Source organism: Hordeum vulgare, chromosome 2H (genome assembly GCF_904849725.1).
Source record: "Hordeum vulgare subsp. vulgare chromosome 2H, MorexV3_pseudomolecules_assembly, whole genome shotgun sequence".
In the NCBI taxonomy this organism is placed as follows: domain Eukaryota; kingdom Viridiplantae; phylum Streptophyta; class Magnoliopsida; order Poales; family Poaceae; genus Hordeum; species Hordeum vulgare.
The window spans coordinates 649,958,751-649,970,008 of NC_058519.1; positions in this window are offsets into that span (position 1 = coordinate 649,958,751).

Sequence of the window (11,258 nt, forward strand, 5' to 3'; positions counted from 1 at the left end):
GTCGCTACATGGTTGCGTTGGAGGGCAGGTTCGAGCATACCTGGCAGGTTCTTCGGGGATCTCACTGGAGCTATGATATTATGATGGTTCCTTCTCTTTGGGTGTCCACCGCCCGTGACGATACCCGTCGGGCGCTACGGTTCTAGATGTATCAGTGATGCTATATGTATGATAGTATTCGAGGAGTATTAGTGATAATATTCGACGATGTACGGACAAAAGTGATGATGTATTTGCTTATAATTGAATGCATGCTAATTTGAATACTAATTTATTTTACGATTTGGTTTTGCTTATTGAATGCTCAAATTGGAAAAGTACTCCTACTTTGAATACTATGCAGAAATCTAAGAGTCCCGGGTGGAGCCACGACCCGGGACTAAAGTTGTTTTGGAACGGAGTTCCTCATAGAATAATGTGACATATAGAAGGGTCGATGAGATCAGGAAAAATATGATCATTTTCTACACATCTAGAATGTCGCCATTTTGTTAAATCCTTAAAGCTTAAGAGAATCCGTTAGACATATTTTAGAGTTTATGTTCTAGCCAAGACCCGGGACTAAAGGTCCTCCTATATAAAACGACACTTCGAAGTTTCCAACCCCTCTTATATAGTTTGTTAGTTTATTAGTTAATCAAATGTCCGTTTTTTGCAGAACTATGGATCCACATATGAGGAACCTCAAAGAGGAAGAACTTCTCGAAGATATAATCAAAGACGGCCCCGACGTTGAACCAGCTGAATCTCCGTCGTCATATCTAAACCCCTCCGGATATGGAATGGACGTCGACCGACATGAAGATGAAGCCGATGGGGCAGGAGATAGGTCCAATGACGGAGAAGGTGATAGCTCCACTATGGAGAAGCCGGTGAAGAAATAATAAAGTCCGGCGAGGTATACATATGAAGTTCGACAATCACTTGTAATATGTGAAAAATATTGGAGATAGCTCTATATTGTATACATATACATTCATTTGACGAATGTTTCTCCCTCTTAGGCCTCCACATCGAGCAAAGCTATGAAACGAGGCCCGACTAGAAAGTTGGATGCACGGACGCATTACACCTTTGAGGTGATATTGCCTACGGGCGAACCCAAGCTTCCTAAGAATGTTTCTGACACATTCAAGAAGCAATGCGGAGTTCTCATTAGGGATCACGTCCCGATCAGCGTTCGGGAGTGGAACAAGCGCAAAGGGGCAGCCGATAGTGACTATGTCGCCGAAAGGTACAAAGATAATCTTTGGAATGATCTCATGTCACATTTCAACCTGCCAGAATGTGAGAATGAAGACGCCGCAGACAAACTGAGGGCCAAAGTCAAGCAGTGGGCTCTAAAGAAGATGGTCGAACTGTTTCGTAGCTAGAAGAAGAAGCTATGGAAAAACTATCTGAAGACAAAGAAAGTGCTAGTATTCGAGGGGTATCTAGCCAAGCAGGCGAATCACTGGAAGGCATTTCAAGAGTACAAGGAGTCAGAAGATGCCCAGGCATTATCAGAAAAGAACAAGATAAATGCCGACAAGAAGAAATATCACCACAAGCTGGGGCGAGGGGGCTATGAGACTGCCATCCCAAAGTGGGATAAGAAAGAGCAAGATGTGCTAGCTAAAGGCATCGTACCTGAACCACTCCGTGATGAGCGGGAATTGAGAGCAAGAAATTGGTTCCTTGCACATGGTGGTTCGTATGACGAAGAAACAGGGGACCTCATCTGCAGTGACGGTCTTAGGATACCCAGGGAGAATTGGAAAAGGATAGTGAAAGAAATTAAGGAGGGAAAAAGAAAGTTCACTGTAGATAGAGAGAAAGATTTGCTCACACTGGTCCTTGGCAATGACGAACATGGAGGACGAACACGAGGCTTCGGTCCTTCTTACCCGTGGTGGCTTGGGTTTTCCAGAGACCAAGACACTTACAGAAGCCGAGAGAGAGCAAAGAAGCGGCATCAGGATGAGGAGAATGACAAGTTCAACCAGTTGCTTGCCAGGATTAACGAGCAACAGAAGCAGATTGATGAGCTTAGAGGAGTAGTGCGCCAGGAAGATCCTACATTTGATATTACTGGCGCCCCATCTAAGCGGAAAAGCAGCGTGGCTGAATCTGAGGCCCCGCCCGACGATGCACGAAGAATGATAGAGGGCGGTCCTGGCTACCCCGTGGATGGAATCAAGGAGTCAACATCATATGAACTCCATCAGAAATTCAAGAACATATCCATGAAGGTGGCCGTCGGACAAGCTTTACCTTCTGGCCCTGATGCACGCTGGCATGGCCGTGAAATTCCAGCTGGCTTTGCTAAAGTCGGGGTGGATGAAATCATGGCGGGGTTTCATGATATGGAGCTCGACATAGCTGGACCCGAAGATGAGAGGACACTCGGAGAAGTACTGGATGGAGTCATCCTATGGGACAAGAACTACATCAAGCTTTCAGGCTCGGCCCCAAGGACAAGACTGCCTCTGAGTCGTCGCAGGTCACCTACACCTCCATCACCTCCAAGCCCTCCACATGACGTCGGCCAGCACAACATGAGTCCATCTCGATCACCGCCGCCGGACTTGGGTCTTCCGTCTCCGCCGCCGCCCGCTCCGGATACTAAGCGGAAGCGTGCCAGCAAGAACGCTCCGCCGACGATTTCTAAGCAACGGAGACCCCAAAGCGCAAACTGTCGCCCCTCCCAAAGGTACCTCATGCTAATCTTCCTATCAGACCTTATGATCGTACCCCCGAGGAAAACGCCAGGATAGCAAAGGAACATCATGATGCGCAGATGAAAAAGAAGGAACCCGAGCCCCGCCCGGGATACACCGAGAAGCAAATAGCATTTGCAAAATACTTCACGACCCTTCCATCACAGTATGACTTACACCATAAGCCTGATGACTATACACGCACATTGCAGAAGGAAGTGAAAAAGAGCAGATCACATGCAAGTGCAAGTGGGAGCAAAGTTCAACTACAAGCAAGAAAAAATCAGACGTTCCTCAGCTTGGACAACAGGCCAAATAGTTGATCCCACCCCTCAGGGTGTTACCCGAGAATGTCCCCCCTCCGGTGCAGGGGCAAGATTTGGAATTAGCAAAGAAGTGGGCGGATGAATGGGGTATCCCGGTTGAAGACATTTTGGCTTCCCAAGACGACATGTTACCCAAGGCTGTGGTAGCCCCTAAGCCACAGTTTGTCATGGGAGTGCCTTTGGTCAGCAAAGATGATCTCCCAACAAATATGCGTTACTTGCATACATGGTACTTAAGTGAATCAAAGAATGGGAGAACGATGATCGTGGTGAGTGTCCCACGGGAGTACTACGGCCGCCCCGAAGAAATCCATATCTACTTTGATGAACTCTTCCACATGTACAATGGCGACGCCCTCGACAAATCGCTTATGAGTTGCCATTGTCTGTAAGTTTTTCAATTCGTTGTCTACATATAACTTGTTTAGTTATTTCAATTAATTGTCTATATATAACTTGTACTCTATTATGCAGAATGAAGATTCTGGATTGTAAAAGTAGGAACATCCTAAATATTGGGTTTATTGACCCAGATAAAATACATATAGCGACGCTAACTGATAAACCCAAGGAGACGGAGGAAAACCTTCTAAGGTTTCTAACAGATGTTTCCATACAACTTCTAAAAATTTCTGTGACCACATACTGTTTCCATACAACTTCAGGTGAGGGTCTTTACTCTGTTGTGTCCATTCACTTATAAGTGTAATTGATAAGTTACTGACACACACACACACACACACACACACACACACACATATATATATATATGTGTGTGTGTGTGTGTGTGTGTGTGTGTGTGTGTGTATATATATATATACATGTGCAGCTTTCATTGGATTCTGTTGGACATTCAAATTGATAAGGGAAGAGTTGATGCCTTCGACCCATTATCGAGACCCTTGGAACAGTTCCAAAGCCTGCAGGACATGCTCCAAGGGTAATTTCAATCATTCTTGCGCTCTATCGGTCTCTTTCGATGATTTTCTGATATATCAATTAATGAAAAACTTAGCAAATCATTATCCTTGTCGGGCAGGGTTTGAAAGCGGTTCAAATGCGTGACTCCCGGTATCGAGCCTGAGAAGCTGACCTTTAGAGCGGATCAGGTAAGTAGTAGTATGATATACTTCTATTTTCAATACATTTATGATGCTAGATTATTATTTTGATTATATATATTCTATTCTCGTAAAGTTCGACCAGCAGCCACGGGGGACGCATCTATGCGGATACTATGTTTGCGAGACCATTCGCACGTTTACCTCTGAGCACAAGGATCACAGATTCGACGTAAGCAATGAACATTCACACCTCTATTTTTACCCGTCATTCTTTGTTATTATGATTGATATTCATATTCATCTCCTCTTCTTATATAGTACACGACCATGAGGGAGAAGGTCCTACCAGAGCAACGCGCGATTGCTGTTGCACAGGAGCTTGCGACCTTTCTGAGGACGGAAGCTATAGATGACAAAGGACGATTTAGTGTAGCTAGGGGCCATTACTGATGTTCGTCCATGTAATCGAATAGACGGGCTCTAGTCCCGATAATTCAGATCTCCATATAATTGTATATATATGCTCGCTTGTAAGATAAGTTAATCTTATATATATATATATGCATAATTATTTCTATTTAGATTTATATGAAAACTAATTCCCGAACACCAAACGAGGCATCACGTTAATCTCCCGAACACCTAAACCCTAAAACCCTAAAACCCAAAAATAAACAAAATCTGAAACTCTTTAGTCCCGGTCCGTGTAAAGAACCGGGACTAAAGGGCATGCCCCTGAGGGCGCTACGAGGCGCTCACGTGAAGCACCTTTAGTCCCGGCTTGGAACAGGGCCAGGACTAAAGGTTAGACCTTTAGTCCCGCCCCTTTAGTCCCGGTTGATGAACCAGGACTAAAGCCCCTTACAGGCCGGGGCTAAAGGCTCCGTCTTCACTAGTGGTCTCTCTCAGAATAAAAAAAAAACCATGTCATTTTTTTTCAAATAAAAAAACCATGTCGTTTCTTTTCTTTTACGCGAAAAGCACGTCGTTGTTTGTGTGCACATACGCAAGATAAAGCTCTGGCTCGCTAATTAATTGTAACAATATACGTACTTTACTCAATTAACTTCTCCCAGTTGCAATCTGGCATGCGATTTGGGGTGTCTTCTCTTGCCTTGTCCATTTGTTGCCTCATATTGCTGGTACGCTGCATCTGCCTTGCCACTCATATACAACACGCATGCTACGGGTGGTTAAGTTCTAACCCATTTTTCTAAGTAGTTGTTAGGACGAAAGATTGTTGTAGTTTGCAAAGGAACTAGTGGCAAAGATGTCTCCATTCCACTGGCCAAAAGAAGAATCGAAGAGACTGTCACGGTGAACCACAGGGAAAAAGTCACGGTATCCGCAGTGCGCGCATACATCCTTCTCTCTATCTCCCCGACCTTGCAGTGATGTCCCATAGGAAATGAGAGGAAATGCACTTTGCTTCGCTTTGCTTTGGTGATGTTGCGGATGTGCATATCATACGTGTGGTGATCATGCCTACATTCACGAAGAGCATCTGCAGCCGGACATAGTAAATATGACTTACTAAACCCAGCGAACGTGCTTGGTCAATGCCCGGACATGTCATCTATTTGTCCGTTCACACAGCCATACTCTTCGTTTGCTTCCTCATATGTCTAGTCACTAGGACGTGATTGAGGGAGAGAAGTGAGAGAAAGAAAAGAATAAATAAATAAAAAGGAAAGGGTAGCCCGGTGTGAGGTCGCGTCCTACGTGGCGGACGACCAGGCGCGCCCGGATGCGTCCGTGAGTCGTCATATCCTTCCTATATTTGAGATGTATGTGATGGTTCGCGGACAACCCGAGTGTATATGGATGATATGAGAGATCTGGTTGGGTTATTTTTTTCATTCTCTCTCCTGTCTAGTCACTGATCGGGTGCGTACGCGGACGTATGAGAGGTCATTTGAGACTTCCGGCTGTAAATGCTCTTATATACATGCAGCATGCGTTGTCCTACTTAGGAGCAATGCTACATTTAGTGTTTTTCTAATGTTACGAATGGGACTTACGGATTCATGCACCATAGTATTTGGTAAATGAAGTCATGCACCATAGTATTTGGTAAATGAAGCCCATGGTCAACAAAACATTGAAAATTATTTTTCATAAATCTTGAGACCTTTCCGTTGTCCATCTTATACGCACAAATATTAATTTGATGCCAAAAATACCTATGAAATAAGTGATTTTGTTCTACTTCTAGCTGCCCGCCTTATGAAATGTATACAAAGGAGAATTTCCTCCAGTTTGCAATTATATTGTGCACATCTGAGCCTCAGGCCTATTCTTCCCTGATTGGCTACCCCATATGCGTCAACTTGTGCATTTATAATTAGCTAGCTAGTCACGTATACCGTTGATCAACAGTATGCCAATAAGTGCAGCAACCACGGACATAAGACTTTGTAGTTGACCAAGAAAAATAATACTCATCCTTGATGTATAGTACTACTTATATTCTATTATGTCAAGACTTATTATTTCTCGGAACCTTGTAAGGAGGAATGCATGTGAATATATTAAAGGAGAAAATGAAGTTCTATAAGTTGTTTTCTTATTATTTCCAGGTGTGTGTGTGCGCGCGCGCGCGCGTGTTTCTCTGGGGAGGGGGGGTAGATACAAACCACATGCCAAATTCCTAATTGCACATTAACATATTTTTTCTTTCAAAAAGGTACATTAGCATAATTAACCTGAGAGAGCAAAGAAGTAATTGATTGACCAGCGGCGAGTATATCATATTGATGCTTATTTGGTGGAATGTCCAATGACATGTGACATTAAACTAGTACCAACTGAAGAAAAATGGGTATTGCAATAATCGTACATATGTTTGTGACTAATAAGGATGCCTGGAGCAAAAAGAAGTAAAGGTTAGCAATTGCATTTTGAAGAAATGTTAGTTAATTTACATACATGTACACATCAAGCATACTTCCTCCTTTTCTTTTTAGTCTGCATATGAGATTTGGTCAAAGTCAAGTGATACAAAGTTTGACCAAATATATATCAAAAGATATCAACATCTATAATACTAAACCTATATGCTATGAAAATTAATATTATGATGCATCTACTAATATTGATTCAATATTATAAATGTTGATATTTTATTTTATAAATTTAGTTAAAGTTTGTGAAGTTTGACTTTGATCAACTTATATGCGGACTAAAAAAAAACGAAGAGAGTACTTGGGCAATAACAAGAAAACAATAGGAGAAATACACCGCACACACATCCATGCCAAACAACAGAAATGACATAATTTAGGCTGTGTTTGTCAGGAAATTTGTGCCGCATGTGAATCCATGTCAGCATGACACCAGTTGAAATGTTGGCAACATGCACTTTACATTGTCATATCCAACTATTGCTAAGTATGCAATGGACGGTATTATATGCAAATAGTGAATCATTTGACCGAAATGGAGATTAACTAGTGCAACGTATTGTCCTGCACGCTTTTCATTCAGATAAGCGAGGACATTGTATTTTAACACTTTGTGCTACTACATTCGAGGACATAGAGCACTAACTTTGTACAAACTTCGCACTTTGTACAAACTTCGCACTCTCAAGGTATACTATACTAATCATTGAGGACATGGGCACCGGCTGAGGAAAAAAGCCCCGCAGTTCGGCTCCCGCGACACAGGAGGCGACTAGGGTTTCTCCTCCTCCTCTCCCGTCGCCGCCGGCCCTCCCACCTCCGTCGGCCGCCGGCCTAGCCCCCAGCCCCCGCCCCCTTCCATCCCCCTCCTTCCCCTGTCCAGATCCGTTCTCGCGCTACCTTCCCGAGAGGTGGTCGGGACGGAGCTCGAGCTCCTCTCCCGCGGGCTCCCTCCTCCCCCGTCCCCGCCGCCGCCGGCGGCGGTTGCCCCCAGCGCTGTCCCTAATGGTGCCAGCGGCGGCGGGCCTTATTGTCCCCGCGTGCGTGCTCCCTTCCCGGGGCAGGGAGGTGGCGGCGGTGCAGCCCGGTTTGGCTGCGGTCCAACGACACTGCGGCGACGGCCGGCGGCAGGCGTGGTGTCGACGCCGCTCCTTGGCGGCGGGGCGGCGTGGTGGCGCAGGGTGGCCGGCGTCACGCCCTGCCCCAGATCTGGGCCCAGCGGGCCCAAAACGAATAGGTCCGGTTAAATTCCATTAAAGTGAAAAAAGAGCGACCCTAATCACGATGGCCAAATTCTTCCTTTTTAGCGATTTTTGTTAAAAATATATATATTATATTGTTTAAAAATACATGCAACAGGAACACCCTTATCATTTGAGCAAAGTGTAAGCAGAAAAAATGAATATGGAGTGAGGATAAAGAGACCCATCTATCTGTTCAATAGACCTTTGTCAATGAAAATACAATGGTAAGAAAACAAATTAGATAGAAAAAGTAATCTGGGTCCTAGCGGGCCGGCCCCCAACGTGCCTCGTTGTCAGCTGCGCGGTGAGGAGGAGGAGCAACTCGGATGTGGGTCGGCGGCGCCGACGGCGTGCATGCAGCAGCGTGAGGGCGGGAGCTTTTATGAGCCCATGAGGGCTTGGCCGGGCCTGTGGGACCACGGGCCTGGTGTACTCCTGCTATTTCGTCCGGACGACTACGTCGCTAACGGTGGAGGTTGAGCCCTCCTGCGTGCCTACAATGATGTTGTCCTAGTCCCGGCTCCGAATCATCGTCGTGCTGTCCTCACTTCGCAGTGTCGTGGTGAGACGGCGTGGGGCCTCAAGACCGCGTTGGCACAGGGTGGTGGTTGGTTTGGTGGCAGGCTCCGGAGTGCCCGAGGTGCGGGTTGGGATCGGGGGAAACCCCTGTTGGCATCGCCGACATCGGCGCGGTGGCGCCTGTGGGTGCCACCTGACCTTGCGGGAGGGCGTCGAGGGCTACCCTTCCTCTCACCTCGTCGTGTACCGAGGGAAACCCTTGGCAGTAGCGTCGTCATCGTCGCGATCCTTCTTGGAGGTGTTGATTGATGCCGGCGCTTCGGAGTCTTGGAGCCTACCGGAGGATCCCCGGGTCGCGAGGATTCTTCGTTTTTGTTGATCTGCCGTTGTTGACATTTATTTGTTTTGCTCTTTCTCTGTCGTTTCTTTTGGACGTGATTGTGTTGCTTCTGCCTCAGCACCTATCCCTGAATGATTCGGTTGGTTCCTTTGTAATACAAAGTGGAAGAAACCCTTTTTCGGCAAAATCATTGGGGACATGTGGTCATGTAGTCGTAGCAAATGCAGCCCAGATCAGACAATAGCAACACACCGACTGAACAAAAAGAAAGCCCATGCGAATCAATCACAACACCCCTCACGAAGGGCCGGTGGTGTTTAATTAACAAGCTAATTAAGCTGTGTTGCTTCCCAGGTACGGGTAATCATCATCAGCATGCATCTGTCGTCCCTGCTTCAACCTTAGTATTTCTGAAGGGCACCACATGGCACATGCATGCACCCACCAGGTCAAGCACTCACACCAATCACTTTGAATATCAAATGTTGCTGGCATATTGAATTTCCCCAGAGTCACCTTGGAGATTCTGACCAAGGCTGAGCTCTGACCAATGGCCGTCTAGCCCTCCGATCTCTGCTTATCCGTAGCCGACAGCGAGCATGCACAGGCTAATTCTTTATAATTTAGTTTAATCCTGGTCGATTCACATGCCCGAAGTGACCTCCCATGTGATGGTGCTTAAGCTAAGTAATTGGTGTATTACATCAGTCACCGCCTGACCGGGAGAAAGTTGGGATCCTGGCTGCTTTGACGAGGTTATTCTCGCGCGTGGCAAGGCAGCAGTGACTACACTAGTGTACCCTAGTAGTAGAACATGGCCCACGCATCAATGAAATCCAGCAAATGATCAGTGTACAAACTTTAAACTGGATCACCTTAGGAAAAAAGAACACTTTGAACTGGAGGTGTCTGATTCAAGGAAACACTGAATATAACTCGCTGTTTGATCAAGGGAAGGGTGGCAGTGCGCAAAAATTATGTGACTGGTTACTTCTGAATCTGTCGGGAAAAAATCACCATTAGTGCAATATTTGTATGTAGGTTTCAACGTATGTACATGGTACCACTCAGTTTTCATTACTGAACAGGGTTAGAAATAGACACCCCAGAATGGAACGGTATAAATCGCTCTCGTTAAACAGTACGTACACCATAGTATAAGATATGTACGCATTTCATCGTCTACAAAGAAATGTGGAATCTCCGAGACAGGAACCAGACAGATGAAAGATTGGATGCTGATCCGCTTTTGTTGATCGTGTGGCGGGATTTGGTTCGTTTCCACGAGGTTTGGGAGATGCGGTCATCCATGGATGCAATCTTCTTTTACTTGCACTATCTCTCTTTCTTGTGTTCACGTCTTTTACTCACATCCATTCTTTTTTCAAGACGTTGATAGAACCTAGATTAAAGCAAATGTCAGTCAGTCCCGATGCATTCACTAAGAAAAATATCTAATGCACTGCCTCATTTAGCTAGGGTACATGATGCCTTATACAACGTGTGCATATGTACCTAGATTAAATTCGGGAAATATCTAGCGCGACGCCGGCCTACATCAGCCGCTCATGTTGTATTGCATCAGCTCGAGATCACAATGATATCATGACGAGGTTACGGTGGCGTGGACAGCGACTATGAGCATCGCTCCATGGCTTAGCATATAACTATTGATTAAATACTTCTGCTTGTTTTTAATGATCGGATTATTTAGCCAGAGGTAGTTAAAAAGTGTACCCGTAAACTGCATCGTGAAATTCCTGACATTATAATGAAACAATACATAAAACTTCGTAAACATGATTCTCAAAACAAAATAACTTAGTAAACATTGGATGGAAAAAAACGATGTATTGGAAAACCATTTTTTTACCGTTGTGGTATTAACCATAGTTTTAAACTATTGTTCGTGCCTCAAAGTATAACCCATACCACACCTCTTGAGCGTAAAGCCGTAAAGTAATAAATAGAGCAAGAATCAACATGGGTATTAACCATAGTTTCCCTTGCTGTCGTCGCCGTGCCCCTTCCCCATCCCCTCCCCCTTTGTCGCCGTCTGAGGTGTGCTTCGCTGGCCGCGCTCCACACCAACGAAGGTGGCGGCGGGGATCTGACAGGTCCATGACACGTGGAGGGCCTCGGCATCCGGGGCGGCATGTGCAA